The following is a 23,461-nucleotide window of genomic DNA, read 5'->3' as shown; positions in this document are numbered from 1 at the left end:
TAATTAAGTATATTTTACATATTGGAATGCACAGTAAGCATGTATACTGTAAATAAAATGTTATGTTAACATAATTACAGTATATAAATATACATAAAGAAATACATTATTGAAAAAATATATATTTATATTAGATAAGATATGAGATATGTATATAGCTAAAATATAATGAAAGCAAAAGAATGTACATATTAGATATTATACATATACATATAAGATATGCAATATATGAATGTACAGTATATAAGTGCAAAAATGAAATATAATGTAAATATGCGGATGTACATAAAGAAATACATAATGAAAGCAAATAAATATAATATATAGTTAAGTATATAATGAAATGTAAAGACATACAGTTAGAAATATAAAAAATGAAATATAATAGAAAGATAGGAAAGTGTAGTGTATTACCTGTATATGTATATAATGAGAATTAAAAAATGTACATTAGAAAGTATATAATGGGCCTTTAAAGATATATATTAGGAAGTATATCATGAAAAGTAATGAAAATATATGGATAGATAAGAAAATAAATATATACACAATGAAATATGTTGTAAATACAGGGATATAAAGAAATATATAATGAAAGTAAAGAATTTACATAATAAAGTATATAATGAAAGTTTGAAGATATACAGTAAAAAGAATACAATGAAATATAATCGAAATATAAGAATGTGCAGTATATTAACTGTATATGTGAAGAATGTATATATGAAAGTATATAAAGGAAGTACAAGGATGTATATAGATCTATATATGGAGATGGAATTGCTGCAGCACTGTGATGTGGTGTTAATCCAAAGTACACACTACCACACACAGTGTGTGTGTGTGGTGTGGGGAATGGGACCACCAAAGCCAGTGTGAACCCCTGCCAGTAGCTGATACAGCTACAGAGTGTGGAAGGAATTGACGGGCGTATGAAGAGTGTGTGTGACAGCACTATTGATTTTCTAATGTGTTTATGGAGGGGGGGGGGCTGAGCGAGAGACACCTGCAACACCTCCAGCACTGAACTACACTGACAGGAAACGATGTGCTGAATTTATCTGACTCAGACATGAACTTCATTTCTACGTTAATCAGCGACGGGGGTCCGTGCTTTGGGTTCCACTGGGTGGGGATGACGGTGCAGATCGACTGTCATTTATTCATAACGAGGTGACGTGAACGGTTCAGTCGGGTTCACTTAACTTCACTAAACCCTTCCAACTCCAGGCTAATTATTCAGTTATTCACAGTGAAGTTTAACTGCTTCAAGGGTTCTTCATGGGTTCTTTACTTTAGACAGGGGTTCTACACAGAACTATGACAACATAAAGAACCTTCGTATGCTTCAGTGGCTCTTTGTCAGTTTAAAATTGCAAATAACTATTGAAAGACTATAGCAACTCAAAGAACCCTGGATTCATGCCTGGTTCAACATTTGTTATACACAGTTCTAGATATTACCTTTTTTAATGGTTCTGTATGTTTGGAATCCTTCTATATCTTTTGTATGTCTCAGTGGTTCTTGGCCTGTTTAAAGGGTTCTTCTGATTGGTGAACAAGCATTTTTGTAGATCGTTCCATAGATCATCCTTAAACAATGGTTCTAAATAATGCCAAAAAAGGTTCTACGGGCAATGTGACCCCTTTTCAGTTCTATATAGATACTATACAGAACTTCTTCTATATACAACTGTGATAATTCAAAGAACCCCTGGTGTTCATCAGTGATTCTTTGCCTGGGTAAAGGGCTCTTCAGATTGGTGGACAAGCTGCTGTTTGTAGATGGTTCTAGATATTACCTTTAAACAGTGGTTCTAAATACTGCCAAAAAGGGTTCTACTGGCATGAGAAGTTAAAGGACCCCTTTTCAGTGCTATATAGAACTATATATAACTGGTTCTGTATAGATCTATTACAACTCAAAGAACCCTTGGTATGCTTCAGTGGTTCTTTGCCTGGTTAAAGAGCTCTTTATATTGGTTCTAGATGTTACCTATTTAGTGCAAAACATTGTCATTGTCATTATAAGTCATAGAACCATTTTCAGTACAATATAGAAGTATGTAGAACGATGACAACTTAAAGAACCCTTTGTTTGCTGCAGTGGTTCTTAATAGGTCAACAACCCTTTTGAAGATGGTTCTTTATAGAATCTTTTAAAATGTTCTATACGGTGCAAAACAGGGTTCCGCTGTCATTACAAATCAAAGACCCCCTTTTCAGTAATAGATAGAATTGGTTCTACACAGAACTGCAACTTAAAGAACCCTTTGTATGCTTTAGAGGTTATTTTCCTGGTCCATTAGAAGTCAGATAACCCTTTTCAGTGCTATATAGAGTTATATAGAACTTGGTCTGTATAGAACTATGACGAAGAACCATTTGTATGCTTCAAGGTTCTTTGCCTGGTTAAAGGGTTCCTCAGATTGGTGGATTACCTTTTTTTTTATAGATGGTTCTCTATAGTATCTTCTCAAAAATCGTCCTGCTCAACTGCCATTCCAAGTCAAAGAACCCTTTCGAGTACTATATAGAACCCGTTTTTACAGGATGGAGAAGACGTTGACAGGTTTAAGTGCATGCGGGGTATTTAAGGCTGCAGCGTATCTGTGCAGTTCACACAGTGCAGAGCACTCTGTACGTCAGCAGAGCGAGGCTTCAAACTTTAATGCCTCAATAAATATGTATGGAATTTATATGCAATTGTGTGTGAGAGAGCGAGAGAAAGGCAGAGAGAGAAAGGTAGAGAGAGAGGCAGAGAGAGAGGCAGGGAGAGAGAGAGGCAGGCAACAAGGCTGAAAGTGATTGGACTGATTAATGACTAAGGGCTGCAATTGTACTTCCACTGAGAAATCACCCTCCCCAACACACACCCACACACCCTACACACTCTCACAGATGGAGCGTCCTACAGCACGCTCTGTCTCTCTTCCTTAAGTCCAAGTGTTACCATTCTAATTATGCAGTTCCAGTGTAGGTTCCTCTCTGAGAGGATGGAACTCACTTGTTGGAGTGACGGTGATGAAGATCACCATCATGACCAAGTCCAAAGAGCTCTCTAAGGCCTTCAGAAAGAAGGCTGTAGATGCAGAAGAGTCTGGGAAGGGGGCTGAAAAGGATGCTGGTCTCAGGACTGTCCATGCTGGAGCATTTCCACACAACCATGGTCCTGCTGCATGGTTCTGCATGGCTGAAAAACTAGACAGCCATGGCGTAGGCACTAAGATCTGGACATGCCTTTAACACTGCTGTGGAGGAGTGTGTGCGTGCATGCATGCTTGTGTTGAGGAGGAACCCTCGGCCTTCTCCTTGTGCTGATGCAGCACTTGTCAGTGACAGGTCTTCATGTGGAGCCCAGCCAAGCATAAAAGAGATAAAAGCGAGAGAGGCAGATCACTTCTATGCTGCTTTGTCTTCTCTCATGTGAACATGCTATATCAGAATAATGGAAAATTAGACTTCAGCCGTGACCCAGTGGGGCTGGAAAGCTCTTTACAATTTACCACCTTCTCCCACAAGCTGAACCTGTACTGGGCAATTCTCTGCATAAACAGAAGGGGGTTGGGGGTTGGATGCAGGACAAATGGGCAAAAGTAAGAATCTGAGACACTTTGACAAGAACGAGACGAGACAAGATGAGACAACTGAGTCAGGACATCTCCAAAACATCAGGCAGGTCTTGTGGGGTGTTCCCGATATGCGGTGGTCAGTACTTACCAAAAGTGCTCCAAGGAAGGGCAACCGGTGACGACAAGATCATGGGTGCCAAAGGCTCGCTAAGGCCCCACATTCAAGAACCTGCTGCTAACATCTTGAAATGTCAGTTACCACAGGACACCTTTAGCACCACACTATACACTTCCCCTATATGTCCGAATATTTATGGACACCCCTTAGAATAAATGCATTGAGCTATTTTAAGTTGCTCCAGAGCAGATAAACATCATGAACCTATTGACATCATGCTGCCTAATGCCAGACGTGGGCTAGAGGGGTATAAAGTCCCCCAGCATTGAGCTGTGGAGCAGTGGAAGAACTATGTTCTCTGGAATGATGGTGGTGGGGCTCCATCCAATACTTCTGGGATGAGTTGGGGATGATGAGGTGGGGTGGTGATCCTCATCCAACACCCTGACCTCACTAACGCCCTTGTCGCCGAATACAATCAAATCCTAACAGCTCCTCCAAAATCTAATAGAAAGTCTTCTTCTCTGGACAGTAGAGACAGTTACTCCAACAAAAGCAGGAGAAACTCTTTCTGATATCCTTAATTTCAGAAGAAACAGTGAATGAGCAGGTGTCCCAATAGTTTTGGCCTTATTGTGAATGGGAAATACAAGGTTTTTGCGTGACAGGGAAGCTGTGCCTTCCAAAGTGTAGCACCAGCTCACTCTCTCACACTCTTTCTAATGCATGTATGTAGGTCACTGGATCCCAAACATGCAAGCACGAACCCCTTGGTACTATCCTACACATATACACACGCACACACACACACACACACACACACTCACACACGTATGTGCTCTGCAGAGCGGGAAGAGGTTGATTCCTATCAGTTCCTTTAGTCTCAGTGTAGATCAATGAGTGTTATCTGGGATTACGAATGTCAGAGCCTTTGAGACAGCGAATGAGGAACAGAACGTGTGAGTGTGTGTGTGTGTGTGTGTGTGTGTGTGTGTGTGTGTGTGTGAGTGTGTGTGACTACAGAGTTGGTTGTTATCTGAGATTAAGAATGGCTGTCTTATCTGAGCAATTCTAATTCTCCTCAATCATTACTGCAGCCCAGGCCTTCATGTCAGACACATCAATGCAATCAACTCTACTGAAGCTACCTGTGTTCCACACCCTGAGTGTGTGTGTGTGTGTGTGTGTGTGTGAGGTTAGGGGGTGGATGTGTGTGAGAGAGAGAGGTTAGGGGGTGGGTGGATTTGTGTGTGTGAGTGTGTGTGTGTGTGGACTCCAGCATCATTAGTGAGTGGGTCTCAGTGGTGAGCTGTCTTGCAGCTGTCCATGCTAACTCTAGCAGATGGACCCATTAGCTCAGACAGAGAGAGCCAGGCCTGCTCATCCAGACCAGCAACCCCTACCTCTCTCTACCCCTCTCTCTCTTTCTTTCTTGCTCTCCTATCCCTTTTCACTTCTCTTTCCATCTACCTTTCCTTTTTTCATTAGCTCTCTCTTTTACCCCCTCCCCCCCTTTCTTTCTTTCTTTCTTTTTTTCAGCCTTGTTTTCTTTTTAACTGCATCTCAGTCTCTGTTGTAACTCATTTTTTTATACCTTTATTTTCCTCTCTGCCCATCTTTCTTTCTTTCTTTCTTTCTTTATTACTTAACCCCTAAAAAACACCTATGGGCCAAAAGTGTTTAAACTACCAGAGAATAGCTCCACCGGTTTGTACAGAAGTCCCTGTAGTTACTGAACAACACACCTTAGTGTGTTAAGTCTTTCTGCATTAAGGGGTTAACTGTACCTCATTCTTCTTTTAACTCCTCTTCTTTTTACTTCTCTCTCTTTTTCTCTACTTTTCTTTTTTCTGTCTTACTTTCTTTCTTTCCATCCTCCTTCCTATTTCTGTCTATCCTCTTATAGCTGTGGGCGTGTGCCAATCGCACACTAATAAAAGTGTCAAATCTGAGTTTACTCAAATATCCAAGTCACTCACTCGGAACTGGTCGGTTTATTAGTGTGGTTACAATGGGCACTTTCTGTTATCCCACAATGCAATGTGAAATGGACAGGCAGGAGCTACTCGAATTAAATAATAATAATAATAATAATAACAGCGGCTGGAGAGCTTGCAGTGATGTATGTATGTTGTCATAGCAACGCTTCATCACTTCCTCTTAGTAAACTCTTAGTATATATATAAACACATACATACATACTATTAGTATATAAAGTATACTATATAACTTATAGTATTAGTGTGTGTTTTGCAATTAGGGCACAGCGTGTGTCTCAGTCTCTCTTTCCTCTAGACACTTTTACCCCTCCACCACCACCACCACCTTTTTACCCTATTCCCCTTCAATTCCCTGTCTGTTCATTACCAGTAAATAAACAGTAGTTGACATGATATTCCAGGTCAAGGAGAAGAGCACACCCTCAGTGAACTGCTGATCACACGCACTGCTGATTAAATTAACAAATAATGGAAATTACCTCCTCCAATCTCCCCTCTCTCTCTCTCTTGCTCGGCCCTTCTCTCTCTCTGTCTCTCTCTCTCTCTCTCTCTCAAGTGAAGCGTGGCTGGCAGGTGGTTGCCATATTGGCTGCAGGATTGGTGGACTCCGTCTCCCAGCTGTCCCAGCTTGTTGTGATGAATATTTGAACAGATTAGAGGGCAGGGTCAGTCAGCAGCCCCATCAGAGGCAGCAATCAGGAAGTGTTTATTAGGTCAGATAACAGGAACACCAGGGATTAGCAGGAGCGGGAGCATGAGAGATATACAGGGATTGTGTGTGTTCATCAGGGGAACTTCATCAGTAAAAATCACCCTTCTTCTTCCAGTCCGTTCCAGCATAAGCCCAAATGCCAGAGAAGGGATGAGATATATACTATCCAGAATAGGACTCTATAGTAGATAAACATGAACATACTGGCATCATGCTGCCTAAATGTCAGGCGTGGGCTAGAGGGGTATAAAGCCCCCCAGCATTGAGCTGTGGAGCAGTGGAAGAACTATGTTCTCTGAAATGATGGCAATGCTCCATCTAATACTTTTGGGATGAGCTGGACATGAGGTGGGGTGGTGATCATCCAACATCCTGACCTCAGTAATGCTCATCGCTAAATGCAATGAAATCCACACAGCAATGTTCCAAAACCTAATAGAAATCCTTCCCTGGACAGAAAAGACAGGTACTTCAACAAAGGCAGGTTCCTTTTTAATACCCTTGAATGTGCAGGTGTCCCAATACTTTTGTCCAGATGTATAAGCGTAAAAAACACTGTAACAAGAGCCCAAACTATGATGGCTAACCAACTGGGTCAGGACATCTCCAAAACATCTTGTGGAGGGATCCTGTTAAGCAGTGGTCAGTCCCTACCAAAAGTGCTCCAAGGAAGGGCAACTGGTGAATCCATGTTAGGGTCATGGGTGCCAAAGCCTCAATGACTTTCATGAAGGCTTCACCTCAGAACTTTCAGGACTTAAAGGATCTGCTGCTAGCGTCTTGGGGTGCTAGATACCACAGGACACCTTCAGAGGTCTTGAGGAGTGCATGCCTTCACAGGTCAGAGCTGTTCTGGCAGCACAGGGGGGCCTAGACAAAATTAGACTAGTGGTTTTAATGTTATGCACCCCTCTAACCAAGGACAACTCTGAGCTCTTCTCTGCTGGCTTGCTCAGTAGCACCTCTTAGAAAGTGCAGAGTTACCATGGTGATAATGAGGAGCATTCGAATAATGATCAGGCACGTAGTCGGCCAGGCAACAGGGGGTCCTGACAGATTGCCTGCAATGAGGGCAATTTACCTTCCACCTTCCTGGAGGGCTTTGACTCTCACCAGAGGGGGAGAAGAGGTCAGGAACAGCATGGTGGCTTGTAACGGTTCTTATTTGTAAGGTTCTTTATTGGAAAAGCTACATCCCTGGAAATGTGCTGTTGGTCAGGACTGGGTCAGAACATCTCCAAAAGATGAAGCAGGTCTTGTGGGGTGTAAGGACAACCGGTGGTAGGGTCAGGGTCATGCCCAAGGCCCTTTGATGCGATCCATCAGATCCATCAAATCTGTTTTGGTGGCTGAAGGTGGACCTACATGCTATTACTTAGACGGTTTTAATGTTATGGCCAGTTGGTACATATGGAAACTAAGATGCCTAACCTACCCAAAGTGATCCAAGGTTCCAAGGTGACAGGTTCAGGTTCATGGGTATCAACGACTTAATGATGCTCATGAAGGCCCACCTCGTAACCCCGCCTAGCACTGGCAGTGCTCCCCTGACACTAGTCTCTTCTGATACATGCAAAGCCAGCCACCTGCCTCTTTTCAAACTACGAAAAGTGGGGGGGTCCCCAGCGCCACCACACCACCTAACAGACGCCTGTGTTGGCAACATTGCTTAAGAATGATGAGGGGTGAGAGCGCCATCTACCCACCTGGAGAGCCTCAGGCTCCGGCTGCTAATGGCAAAAGCAGCATGGCTCGGGATTCGAACTTGAAACCCCTGGGCCATAGTGGTGGCACAGTAGGCCTGAGCCACTTAAACCGAGCCAGTGAGCCACTTAGAGCCCCCCATATCTCAGAACTTACTGGACTTGTTACAGGTTCTGCCGCTTGTGGAGTTCATGCCATGACAATATAGAGCTATTTTGGCATCATAAGGTAGACCTGCACAGTATAAGGCAGGTGGATTTAATGTTATGGCCATTTGACGACTGGACTACATCCACATGGACCAGCACTACAGAGCACTATATGATTCCAGCTCTGTGTGTCGCTGTGCATCCCTAGTAAAAATGTGGCGTGATGTTGATATTTTCCACCCTGTATCTCCAACCCTTAAGGTGTGCTGCCTAATTTGGCTGATACAGGCTCGTTCTGGACCCAGCTCACTTCCTCACCCCCTGCAGCCATGCGCTGCTGATGCTGATGGTTGCCTTAGAAACACTGGGCTTCCATCATCGCCTCAGCTGAGACAGTTTCACGCTGGGATGTGATGATTTAAGTACGCCTCTCACTTCATCACCTCCTCATGTCTGCATAAGTGTGTGCAGGCCAATCAGATCAGATCACCTAATGCTGGGGGGATGGATTTCAGGGTCTGCAGCACAGAAAGGCCAAGGAGCAACTGCACTTAATGTCAAAGGACAGAGATGTTCTCTGGGGGTTGGAGTGCAGTGTGTTCGCGGTGTGTGTACGTGTGTGGGTGTGTGCGCATTGTGGAGAATGCAGTCCTTGGCTTGGCTAAGACTCCTCCAGCCTGCTTCAGGGTGAGGGAATGTGGTGTGTCTGTCACTAGCAATGATGCGTCCTATCAAGCACTGAGACGGAGGACACAGTGTACCGATCCATGAGACACCCACCCTTTAAAGAAACCCAGAGTGTTCCATCACTCATAGTGCTTATCAGAACACACACACACATACACACACACACACATACACACATACCATGCACAGTTTTGCTCTTCTATTATTAAGACTGTAGGCCTGCAGGATTAGTTCAGATGCTGGACCTCTTTGTTGCAGTTTTAATGCAGAGAAATACACTAGCAACACCCAGCCAACCAGATGGCAACACACTAGCAACCACCTAGGACACCATAGCAACTGCCTATCAACTCCCTCACAACACCCTATCATCCACTTGGCAACACACAGCAACCACCTGGGATTCTAAAACAACCACCTTATATCACCATACCAGCCACCTAGCAACACAATAGCAACCACCTCGCAACATCATAGCAACCACCTGGAATACCATAGCAACCACTTGTGATATAGCATACACTTAGTTTTATCTGATGCTGTTTTACACAAGCAACTGCACAGCCAATAAAAAAAACATCTCCTAACATATTAGCAACATCATAGAAGCCATCTGGGATACTAAAACACTAAAACCACTTAATAATAGTAACCACTTAATAATAGCAACCACCTTGGGATACCATAGCAACAACTTAGCAACACCATTAGCACCCCTCACAATATAATGAGCCTCCAAAAAAATTCACTCCCCAAGTCAATAAATAACATTTCTTAACATATTAGGAACACCTTAGCAACTACCTAGCAACACTATAGCAATCACCTAGCAACACCATAGCTTACATCATAGCAACCACCTGGGATACAAGTCAATAAATAACATTTCCACATAACATATTTGCAACACCATAGAAACCATCTGGGAAACGAAAAAAATAGCAACCACCAACATAACATAATAGCATAATAGCAACATAACATAATAGCATAATAGCAACATAACATAATAGCAACCACCAAGGGTACCATAACAACCACTTAGCAACACCATAGCAACCCCTTACAATATGATGAGCCTCCAGAAAATTCACTCAGTCAATAAGTCAATAAATAACATTTCCTAACATATTAGGAACACTTTAGCAACCACCTAGCAACACTATAGCAATCACCTAATAACACCATAGCTTACGTCATAGCAACCACCTGGGATACAAGAGCAACCACTTGCAATTTCATAGCATTCATCTAACCACTGAACATCACCATAGCAACCCCTTGCAATATCATAGCATCCACCTATTTTTCATCTATGCTGTTTTACACAAGCAGCCGCACAGCCTCCAGGACATTCACTTCCCAGGTCAATAAATAGCAATTCCCAACACATTTATGCTGTAATTACATCAGCTCCACAGCTCTATAGGACCTGCTTGTGTTGCTAGCTGGTTAATAAATAATTAATAGGCCTAAATGTGTATTCATTGAGATGCAGGGCTGTGAGTCAGGATGTGTGTTGTCCTTTCCGTGCGCTCCGAACACCCCTTTAATTTCACCACAGGCTGTTTGTGTGCATTCCTCACATTTACAGCCGTTCTACTCAGATGAACACATGAGTAATTGAGGCTTTCATTTAAGGGACAAGAAGCATCTCTCACTCTCTCACTCTCTCACTCACTCTCTCTCTCTCTCTCTCACTCACTCTCACACTCTCATCTGTAATACAAATTAGTATGTAAATGTATCCTCTTTGTCTGTGTGTGTGTTTATATGTGTGTGTGTGTGTGTGTGTGTGTGTCACAGTCACAGGAATAGCTGGATTAAACATGTCACATCCACATTCTCTACATGAACACCATATCACATATATGGAAATCGGATATATGACAACGTATAACTTTCAAATATTTGACATATATATATATATCGAATACTATATGGACAAAAGTATAGAGACACATGCTCATTCAATGTTTCTTCCAAAATCAAGGGTATTAAAAATGCTTTTGTTGGAGTAACTGTCTCTACAGCTTTCTACTAGATTATGGAGGGGCATTGCTGTAAGGATTGCCTCCTCATCCCCAACTGCCCAATTTATCCCAGAAGTATTGGATGGAGCATCACCATCATTCCAGAGAACACGATTCTTTCACTGCTCCACAACTTAATGCTGGTGGGCTTTATACCCCTCTATAGCCCACGCCTGGCATTAGGCAAGGTGGCCATGGGTTCATGCTTAGTTGCTCCAGGCAGTCCTATTCTATTGGCAGTACTTCTCTACAGGGACTAGACAAGCTTTGTGTGTACAGTTGCACATCTGTGTCAGCAATGGGTGCAACTTAAAGTAGCTGAATGCATTCATTAGAAGGGGTGTCCACAAACATTTGGACATATAGTCTCCTAATAATAGTCTAGTCATGTTGTGTACTGTTCAGCGTGATACTCTTGTACTGCTCAGAGTGTGTTTGTGTGTTTGTTCTTATGTAACGTTGGGTTTGTGGTGCTGTGACCTCTCTGGCTTCAAGTCATTTTATTCAGAGCCAGTAAGAAGGCCCATTAGGACTAAAAGAAGTGGGCCGGCTCGGTCAGGAGCAGCAGTCTCCCTCTGAAGCCGTGGAGCAGTCGTGCATTTATTTACCCTCTTAATGCCGTCATATAATGAGATTCACATTGATATTAGACTTAACTGGGCCTCAAGTGTACGAGTGTGTGTTTGTGTATGTGTGCACGTGTGTGTGCGCGTGTGTCTGTGTGTGTGCATTGCCTGCTACTTCCTTCATTAATTCACTGCTTACTGTTTGAAGATCAAATGAAGGGCACACTCTAAGGGACACTGTGCCACACACACACACACACACACAAAAGTTTTCCTGTTTTGTCTGTGTCCCTTTTTAAAGGACTCACAAAGTCCAAAGCAAACCAGGGTCAAACATCAGGGCAGCTGATGCACACACACACACATCATCACCACCACTACTACTACTACTACCAGCACTATTACTACTGCTCCCATTACCACTACTACTACTACTACTACCAGCACTATTACTACTGCTCCCATTACCACTACTACTACTACCAGCACTATTACTACTGCTCCCATTACCACCACTACTACTACTACACTCATTATTACTACTGCTCCCATTACCACCACTACTACTACTACTACTACCAGCACTATTACTACTGCTCCCATTACCACTACTACTACTACCAGCACTATTACTACTGCTCCCATTACCACCACTACTACTACTACTACCAGCACTATTACTACTGCTCCCATTACCACTACAACTACTACTATTACACTCATTATTACTACTGCTCCCAATACCACTACTACTACTACTACTACTACCCTCATTATTACTACTGCTCCCATTACCACTACTACTACTACTACTACTACCCTCATTATTACTACTGCTCCCATTACCACTACTACTACTACTACTACTACCCTCATTATTACTACTGCTCCCATTACCACTACTACTACTACTATCATTTCTACTAACACTTTTACCACCATCACCAGTACTACTCCTACCACTAATACTACTACCACTACTACTATTAATTAAATTAAATTAAATACAATTGTATTTATATAGCACTATTACCATCATTGCTAATACTATTTATACCATCACCACAACTATCATCACCACTACTCCCCCTCATACTACTACTACTACTACTATCACTGCTACTACTATACTACCACCACTATTCTTATTCATGTTCCTACCACAGCTACTACGGCTGCCAATATTACCACCACTTCTACCAACCCTAGTACCATTACTGCTGCTACTACTACTACTACTATAACCACCACTACCAATATCGCTTCTATTACTATTGCTATTTCTAGTAGAAGTAGTAGTAGTGGTAGTAGTAGTAGTAGTAGTAGTAGTGGTAGTAGAGGTGGTAGTGGTAGTAGAGGTGGTAGTGGTCGTAGTAGCAGCATTAGCAGTAGAAGTACTACCGCTGCTACCACTACTTTTACCACTTTTACTACTAGTACTACCACCTCTACTACCACACAAATGTTCTTTATGTGTTGAAATAGCCTAAATTTACTACAAAAAACAATAATCAATTATTTGATATTAATTCTACTTTGAGATGCAGTTGATTCCCCACCATCTGAACTGATCCACCCCAATACACTGATAGCTGCCTTTTCCCTAGGCGATACATCAGCATCAGAATTCACTCTGTGTAAGCATGTGTCAGATGGATTGAAGTGGGGAGAGTGAGGACGTGGCCTTTAGTCTTTAAAAAGCCTTAATCCTAATCCATAATCCCTGCTCGCATCTGTAACCGACCGGAGGCAGGTAGTCTCTGTCATGTGTGATCAAAGTCTGATATTCCTCTCTGCAGCAGAATGGAGGGATTTACAGCTTTATACTGATTAGTTTTGAGGTGGAGAGAGAGAGAGTGTGCGAGAAAGAGAGAGAGAGGGGTCAGCATAAATGAGTCTACTGGTTAAATGAACTGGTTAAAGATCTCCTACTTCCACACTAATCTACAACTGCAGCTACACAGTAATCTTGAATGGGATCACATTACAGTCTGAGCACACGCCAACACACACACACACACACACACACATACATACACATGATGCAGGACAGGTTGGATACACACAGCAGAAACACATGCACAGCATACTGTAAATCGACAGTATATATATATATATATATATATATATATATATATATATATATATATATATAATGTAGAGGATGCTACATATTCACACTCAGGACATCAACGACATATAAAATTTGACATGGGGTGCTCAAACTTTTGCATAAAACTGTCTGTATATATTCATAATTATATTTTCTAATAAAAATAATAACAATAAAAATTAGCATTTAGCCTAAAACACAAGGCACTACATAAATGAGTTAAGCTGCGGAGCTGAGCTGAGTGGTCAGGACAGGGTTTAGCCGTCCACTGTGTGACCTACATACCGCATGTTAGGGTCAATGGCCAGGAGAGGGCGCTGTAGGGTGCCAGAGTGACTTAGAGCAGCCAGTCTTACACTGGCACACACTGGCACAGAGAGAGGAAACAGAGGGCCATCACATCACACACACACACACACACACACACACTCACAATTCAGGAAAATGAAGACTGCAGATACTCCAAACAGGCAGAACAGTCCTGCAGCATCTTCTGCTGGACTGGGGGTTAATGTTAGGGTCAGGGTCAGGGTCAGGGGTGAATAATGAACCCTGTGTGGTTGAAGCAGATGAGAATGAAGCACATGAACTAATATGTGTGTGATGAAATAGGTGGAAGTGTGTGTGTGTGTGTGTGTGTGTGTGTGTGTGTGTGTGTGTGTGTGTGTGTGTGTACATATTTGTATATTTGTGTCAACAATTGCAAGGTCCCAGTCATCTGTGGAAATCTTCACAGCTGTGTGTGTGTGTGTGTGGAAAAGGGAAAAAGGGAGGAAGGATAAGAATAAGATGGCCAGACAAGATGCAAGAAAGGTGTGTGTGTGTGTGTGTGAAGATGAATTTTGGTGACCCTTAAAGTGGAGCCCAGTGCAAGGCTTACCCTCAGACCCCTGCTCATCACTCATACCAATGTGTGTGTGTGTGTGTGTGTGTGTGAGTAATTGATGCTCTCTGTTCTGCTGCAGCTGTCAGGGTGCAGCATATGTTAGTGAGGTGCTGTGAGATTAATAATTACTGCTGCTGCCCAGCCTACTACACTACAAGGAGCTATTACAAAGAAAGCCCCCCACCACCACCCACCTCTCTCTCTCTCTCTCTCTCTCTATTTGTCCGTCTGTCTGTGTTCACTCGTAAATGCCATATGTCAGTATATACAGTAGCTCTTAAATGTGTGGCATGCATAAGAATACATGGATTTCCTTAATATACAACATGTCTTTGTCACATGTTTAAATATATATGACATATATATTAATTCAAAATTGACATTTTTATACATTATGCATATATTATATTTATAAATCTACATTTATCAACATATACAAAAAAATATATATATATACCTTAAACATGATGGAAACTCACACAGAAATCTCCAAAATCTCCAAAATAGCAACTTTACAGGAAAAGCCAAAAACCATCTGAACTTTCAATGGAAGTCAATGGAAAATATTTATTTCCGTAAGTCATTTTGGAGCATTTCTATTGGTCCATTCATCATGAAATTATGATACAATGTAAAGAACAACTGCCAGATTCACATTATGTCAAAAAGTAGAGTAAAAAAAGCAGGTAAATTCATGTGACTGAAAGGGACCGAAATTATATATTACACGCACACACACACACATATAAATATATGTTTACTACATAGATACATATATGTATTTACCTCCCAATTAAAAATATATGGTTCTTTTATATATGAAGCATATATGTCCATTACATGACACTTACACATATCATACATATGTGTCTCCATGTCTGTTTTTAGTTTTCTCCTTGGTTCGAACCCTGTAGCTGTTCTGTACACTATGTAAATAATTCTGGATGAATGGACCAATAGAAATGCTCTAAATTACTTTGAGGAAACTCTTATTTTACATTGAATTCCATTCAAAGCTCAGGACGCTTTTGCCTTCTCCTGTAAAGTCACCATTTTGGAGATATATGTTTATATATGGCCATATATCTGATTTCCCTCCATTCATTTTCCAGTCCAGGCGACCCATAGTCCATCGCAACTGAGTCACAAAAACAGCCTATTCTGAATGTACATATTTACATACTGTATAATGATGTCTGCAAACCACACTGATCAGCCATAACATTAGTACCACTCACCAGTGAAGTAAATATCATTGATCGTCTGGTTCCAGTGGCACCTGTCAAAGAGGTGGGATCTACATATTAGGCAGCGAGTGAACAGTCATTTGTTGAAGCGGGAAAAATGGGCAAACTGCTGGACCGGGTGGAACAGGTCACCTTCTGAGGTCTTATGGAGTCCAAGCCTCGACAGATCAGAGCTGTTCAGAGCTGGTGGAGATAATGCAGGCCGGTCTTGAAACCCAGTCACAGTACAAGTGTGTACCTGCATTACGGTACCTGATGTGTATATTGTGCAGGCGGAGAACTGGGACAGATCTGAGTGTAGGTGCTGGTGGTGAGGGGTGGGAGTAGGGGTGAGGATGGGGGTGGTAGCTGGTGTTTTGGGGGGACCCTCTCCTCCTTAGTTCACTCTTTGTGTAAGAGTGGGGGGTTAACTCAGGCCCGAGGGATGGCTCCGGTTCATTGCTCATTACTCTGTAACCTCTTTGTGTGTGTGTGTGTGTGTGTGTGTGTGTGCATCTGCCTGTGGCAGTGGCAGTGCATTACTCTGATACAGGGTGTCTGGAGAGTTGATTGGCAGGTCCCTGGAGGGATCATTTATAGATGGGATACCCTGCTGTTATACATACATATACATGAGAAGAGAGAGAGAGAGAGAGAGAGAGAGAGAGAGAGAGAGCATAATTCAATTAATGACAGAAATAATAATCATTATCAACGAATAATAACCAAAACAAATTAAATGAGACATTATTATTATTATTATTACTATTATTATTATTATTATTGACAATAATAATAATAATAATAATAATAATATACACATTCTTTACATTCTTATTTACAGTGGTCTGACGGGCCATGGCGAGTAAATGTGTAATTTTATGGAGTGGGTGGGGTTTCATAGGGGGTGTGGTTAAATAGGGGGTGGATTGGGTACAGGCGTTCCTCACTGCTCCTCTGGCAGTGACATGTAGCCACATACACTACATGTCCAAATGTTTGTGGACACACCTTCTAATGAATGCAATCAGCTACTTTAAGTTGCACCCTTTGCTGCTGACACAGAAACAGCTTGTCTAGTCCCTGTAGAAAAGTACTGCCAATAGAATAGGACTCTCCGCAGCACGTAAATATGAACCTATTGACACCATGCTGCCTAATGCCAGGCGTGGGCTAGAGGGGTATAAAGCCCCCCATCATTGAGCTGTGGAGCAATGAAAGTACTGTGTTCTCTGGAATGATGATGGTGCTCCATCCAGTACCTTTTAGGAGTACTAACTCACTAACTCTTGTCGAATGCCATTAAATGCTCACATCAATGCTCCTCCAAAATCTGTCCCTGGACAGTTGAGACAGTTACTCCAACAAAAGCAGGATCAACTCTTTTTAATAGCCTTGATATTAGAAGAAGCAGTGAATAAGCAGGTGTCCCAATACTTTTGTCAATATAGTGTATTCGATGGTGAGAGACGCTCTCAACCTAACTGCTCTTGGTCCTCTCTGGTAGCCTGCACTGTATATACCAGCCCGACTCCACGGCCAGGCCGGGGTCGCTGAGACGGTTCTCTCTCACTGTCTCTGTCTCTGTCTCTCTCTCTCTCTCTCTCTCTGCTCAGGGCCGGAGGGCGTGCAGTGGTGATGGTGTGCAGGTGTTTGATATGGTTTAGAGGATCTCAGTAGGAAATATTAAAGCCCACCTCCCCCCACAGCCGACCCCCCACCTGACCCCCCTCATTAAAACAGAGACAGGCAGATGGAGAGAGGAGTGTTCAGCTCTGATAATGAGAGGGCGAGGGAGGAGAAAGAGCCTACCTGTCTCTCTCTCTCTCTTTCTCATTCTCTCTCTCTTTTGTTTCTTCTTTCTTTTCTGCTCTCTCTATTTTTTTTACTACCTTTACCCCTCTCTCTCCCCCCTTTCTCTCTCTCTCTCTCTCTCTCTCTCTCTCGCTTGCTGTCATTTTATGTCTCTCTTCCCAGTTCACTCTTGCTCTCTCTTTTGCTCTCTCTCCCTCTCTTTCTTATGCTGTCTCTCTCTCTCTCTCTCTCTCTCTCTCTCTCTCTCTCTCTCTCTCTTTCTGTCTCTCTTTTTCTCCCCATTGCTGTCTTTCTCTCTCCTCTTCTCTCTTATCTCTTGTTTGCTTTCCTAATCAGTTTCTCTCTTGCTCGACCTGATCTCTCTGACCCTCTCTCGCTTCCTCCCTCCCCCTCTTTTTTCCCAATCCCCCTATTCTCTCTCTCTCTCTCTCTCTCTCTCTCTCTCTCTCTCTCTCTCTCTCTCTCTCGCTCTCTCACTTTTTCTCTATCGCCCTCTCTCAGTATTAGAATTAGGATTATGGCTCAGCCCTCTAATACTCTATGGGGGTCACGCTTAGCCATCAGCAGCCGGAGTCTGAGGGAGCACAATTGGCCGCGCTCTCTTCAGGCGAGTGGATGACTCTTTACTGGGATAGGCGTCTGTTATCTGGTGTGGTGGGGCTTCACATGTTCTGGAGGACACATTCTTACACTACTAGTGTCGGGAGCATTGCTAGTGCTAGGGGACGCTAGCTATGAACGTGTGGGTTAATTGCCATGATAGTAAAAAAAGACCATCAGCACTGACTCAGTGACTCTTTTTGGAGGCCCTTGAGCAGCAGTGCAGACTTCAAGCTGAAGCTGAAAGCAAATGAGACGTTTCTCTTTAGAAACCAAACCACAAAAAACACCAGAGGGACAGACGGACCCACCCATAGCGCTATCACTTATGTAAGAGCTGGGTTCCCTTTGAAGAAGTGCTGTACACACTTGCGCCTGCCGGTAGCCTGAAAAGCCACAGCAACATGCAAACACATGACTGTATAGTCATAGCAATCGGAAACGTGGGAGAGCGCTGCAGGGCCCGATTCAATTTAGAGGCTGGAATAGAGGAGGGAGGAGATCTCCTCAGTTCTCACAAAATGTTCTCTAAAAAAAACACCTGGGTAATTACCAGCGCTGACGGAGAATCTGAATGACCCGGAACAGGCATGGCTTTTTCAGAAAGATGATATATTTACTGTATGGAGAGTTTCATCTTCAGTGTTCAGCAGTGAGGAACCTCCAGAGCCTTCAGAGGAGGCCCAGTGATTTCAAGAAAGTAGAACTACACTCCTACATGTTGTAACTCTTTCCTGCTCCACCTGTTTATCAAACCTGTCTGCTAATTTGTCTTCCCAACACATCTAACCTATCTTGACAAAAGTATTGGGACACCTGCTTATTCATTGCTCTACCTGTTTATCAAACCTGTCTGCTAATTTGTCTTCCCAACACATCTAATCTATATTGACAAAAGTATTGGGACACCTGCTTATTCATTGATTCTTCTTTTGAAATCAAGGCTATTAAAAAGAGTTGATCCTGATTTTGTTGGAGTAACTCTCCACTGTCTCTACTGTCCAGGGAAGAAGGCTTTCTGCTAGATTACAAGAGCATTAGTGGGGTCAGGATATGGGATGATCAGCACCCCACCTCATTCTCAACTCCCCACAACATCCCAAAAGTATTGGATGGAGCAACATCATCATCATTCCAGAGAACACCGTTCTTCCACTGCTCCACAGCTCAATGCTGGGGGCCTTTATACCCCTCTAGCCCACACCTGGCATTAGGCAAGGTGGCCATAGGTTCATGCTTAGCTGCTCCAGAGGCCAGTTTACACCTGGCCTTATTCTGCAGTACTTCTAGACAAGGGCTAGACAAGCTGTGTGTGTGTCTGTGTGTGTGTGTGCATTTGCACATCTATGTCAGCAATGGGTGCAGCTGAATATGTTTATTAGAAGGGATGTCCATAAATATTTGGACATAAAGTGTATCTTATTGCAGCAGTCTTATTTATTGACCTGTATTAACATTTAGGCCCAAAGTTGACGGCCTAGACATAATGGTCACAGTTTTAGGCTGGACAGGAAGTGATGTTTCCTAAACAGGCTGGTTTTCTCATGCTTGTTATTTGCTTTACGGTCCCAAGTGTCTAAACTATAACAGTGAAGATAAGAGACACTCATATCGGTCACACATCCATAATCTCGCATTGTCAACAAATACTTATGCAAATATTTATGCTTTGCCATGTGACCTTAGCTGTTGACATATTGACAGATTCTTGCAGATTGCCAGTATCTCTCTCTCTCTCTCTCTCTCTCTCTCTCTCTCTCTTTCTCACGCTCTCCATTCATCCATCTCTCAATCATGTGTTCTGTGTCCTTTGTTCTCAAACAGTCTAGTAGCTGCCTGAGGCGCTCTGACGGCTGAAAGGTTGGATTGTCATCTTGTTCGGAAGGTCATAAAAAAAATACATACTGCTTTAATGAGAGCAATATGGCTTTCAATTTCTGCATCAGATTAATTAATTAATTACACTTGTCAATATATTTATTACATGACATGACAAATGTGTATGTGTGTGTGGATGTGATGGTCCGCGAGGTGATTATGTATGCTGGAGTAGCTCCTCGGGTTGCCTCATGCATGAAATTGGTTTATGTGATTCCAGTTGTTGCTTAGATGGAAGAGTTGAAGGAAGGATGACACACTCACACATGCTCTAGTGGGAGGGTGGAATAGGGAGGATACGGAGATGTTGGCCACATCAGACGGTCTCCAGTAGCGTCTCTGCACCCCATGGTGTCCTCCGAAGCGCTGACATCACATCTTTCAGCGCTCTTCCTCTGACTCCAGGAGACAGCGGGTCATATATTAACACTGACATATGCAAAGCAGACAGATTTTGGTGTGAGGCTCTCGCGCTGCTGCCGTATTTGTCCTCTGTTACGTTTCGGGGGGCTGTACATGAAGTCCCGGGAGATGTAGGAATGGCTGAGATCAGCAGTGGAGTGACTCAAACTCCTGAAGCTCAGGCTTCAGTTAGATTTGGCCTCCTTACCCCTACGGGAATCTCACATATGGCAATATATAGATTTCAGAATGCATGACTTTTCTTAGAATGCACGCAAATTCCCTCATCTCCAACATTCATTTGTCACAGATGGGCAACACTTCTCACAGACACACTCTGAAACCTTGTAAAAAGCCTCCCCAGAAGAGTGGAAGCTGTTAGAGCTGTAAAGGGGGGGCAAGTCCTTAATAATGCCTATGGTATTGTGTAGGTGTCCAAATACTTTTGTCCATATAGTGTACAAACATGAGTGTGTAACACATATACAATATTTAACAATATATAACAAAGAAAATATGATGTATCATACACTACAAAATGTGGACAAAAGTATTGGGACACATGCTTGTTCATTGTTTCTTCTGAAATCAAGGGTATTAAAAAGAGCCTCTCCTGCTATTGTTGGAGTAACTGTCTCTACTGTCCAGGGAAGAAGACTTTCTACTAGATAGATTTCTACTGGAGCTGGAGCATTGCTGTGAGGATTTGATTGCATTCAGCAAGTCATTATCCTGTAATAAACATTAAGTGTGTTTATTTGGAACACAAGTGAGCTTATATGGTATCAGGGGCCTGTTTAAACCCAGTCTAGACTTTTCATATAATCTGTTCTGTTAAATATAAATAATTAAAACCTTTTTTGACTATTTACAAAGACTTATTTATCACTATACCAGTATAGACCGTGAAACCCCTTAAGAAAAAGAGAATCTACTTAGATTAGGTGGGTTTATTAGGGGCCTTCCCTCCAATATTACAGTGCACTTGTTGTGGCTGGTGGTTGTAGAGTAGTGGCTTGCCTGTGGAAGACTAGGATTCAATTGTAAGTCGCTCTGGATGCAGTGAATGTAAATGAGTTTCAGTGTTTGTGTCGTTAGCACTGTTGGGACGGGATTAGTTTTACAGTAACAGGATTAGTTTTAGATGAGGTAATGTAATTATTACTGGTGTTACTCAGTGGTTCGATCACTATGAGAGTTTCCTAAGTATGGATGAAGCTTAGTCTTGGGCTAGATTTCATCCCAATTTCTCTGTTCCACCACTTCGGTGCAGGACAGAAAAAAGTCTGGACGCTTGTCTTCCATGGATCTTAAAGGATGGCGGGTCGAGTCGAGACGTACTTGAAGCTGGAAGGGCTCTAGCTTCTGACCACTGCCATCAAGTACGGAGGGGCTGGCTGGTCCATTCTTGGCTTTGTAGGCCAGTGTCAGGGGTTTGAATCTGATGACCTGGGCAGCAGCTAGAGGAAGCCAGTGAAGAGAGAACGCAGCAGCAGAGGAGGAGCTGAACAAGGCTGAACTGAGAAACCCGCACTGCTGCGTTCTTTATAGTCATTTAGGAGCATTTCTATTGGTCCATTCATCATAAACATTTGACCAAATATAACGAACAACAGTCATATTCGAGTTATATCCATGAACAGAAGAAAATGGCAGAAAATATAATTGATATGCATATTTGGGCATATATGTCATTGCATGCTAGGCCAGATGTGAAGGGATGAACACTCGCAGAGATGGAGATCTAAGCAAGAGGGTAACATAACAGATCTGGGACTGGGAGGAGCTGGGAGCTGAGCGGGCACTAGAGCAGTGATCAATACATAGACAAGGAGAGCTGTGGAACCAGCAGCTAGACAAAACGGCAAGGCCGACCCAACCTGAAACGGCAGCGTGCTGCTGCTGCGAGCGCGGGTCGCCGTGCTGGGGTGTGGGTAGCCTGTGAATCCTGACAGTGATCGAGCGAGCCTCGCTGATAACGTGGTTAGCAGGGTGGCCTGCTCCTGAACATGGATACCGAGCTAAAGCTGACCGTAACACAGCTCTAGTCGTATGGGGAACCTCTCGAGCAGCCCTAAAGGTCCCAAATGATACAATCCTCGGCCTTGAACCATGGAGTTGAGGCTCTTTAAGGACCCCCAGTCCCAGGTGAAACACATGAACCAAACAAACATGAATCGATACAATAAACCAAACACATGAACACAAATGAGGGGGAAGTCCTTATTTGGGCCTGTGGGCAGTGGCTCGGAATCGCCCCGGGGGAGGGCGCAATACCGAGGGGCTGACAATATACCAGATTTCCATATGTGTGAGAACTGGAAAGTGTGGCGTGACATTAGAGTAAAGTCTGTGAGTCTCAAGGCCAATGCGTGATAATTGGTTGATCTGGATGACTACATACTACACCCTACATTTCAAAAACTACATAAGCCAGAGCTCAGCGTAGTCTGGGGCAAATGTGTGATGATGCTAGGGTAGCTATAGGCTCCTTAATTAATTGCATTAGCCTCATAATTTCTGTCCTAAAGAGCCACATTTTAGACAGTATGCTTTGGCTGACTGCCTTACATTTGGGATTTGGGGGAATTTGTGAACTTAAACAGACATGTATTCAAATCCCTCAAAAATTCCTTGTGTGCGGTGTGTGTGGGTGTGTATGTGTGTTAATACGTAACAGATAGCCTAGGGGGTTGAAAGCGATAGAGAACACACAGTGTTTCCTTGAAGCAATACCGATTCAGAATCCGTGAGTAAAAGTGGAAGTGCAAGAGTGCACCTCCGCCTTCACTTTTCACTCACAAACTTTCCTACTTCTCCTTTTCGCTCTCGCACGTCTGTCAAGGTCTGCAGTCTTAATGATGATGTCGTCCGTGAGTTGATCCTCGTCTGCTGGCTGTAATTCGCTGGCATAGGCCTATCCCATGCTCCTGCACTCTCCAAAGATCCAACCAGATGAAATATGCAGTGCGTTCATGAAACATTCACCTACCCTGCAGA

At 43.0% G+C, this 23,461-nt stretch overlaps 1 protein-coding gene across 3 annotated transcripts in view; it reads left to right on the top strand.

Annotated features, from left to right (window-relative positions):
* frmd4a (FERM domain containing 4A) overlaps positions 1–23,461 on the top strand; it is a 173,535-nt gene that overhangs the window by 29,503 nt on the left and 120,571 nt on the right. The window lies entirely within an intron of this gene.

This window comes from Salminus brasiliensis, chromosome 13 (assembly GCF_030463535.1).
Source record: "Salminus brasiliensis chromosome 13, fSalBra1.hap2, whole genome shotgun sequence".
Classification (NCBI taxonomy): domain Eukaryota; kingdom Metazoa; phylum Chordata; class Actinopteri; order Characiformes; family Bryconidae; genus Salminus; species Salminus brasiliensis.
Note: the sequence above shows the minus strand (reverse complement) of the source record. Positions and strands in the feature narration are given on the sequence as shown.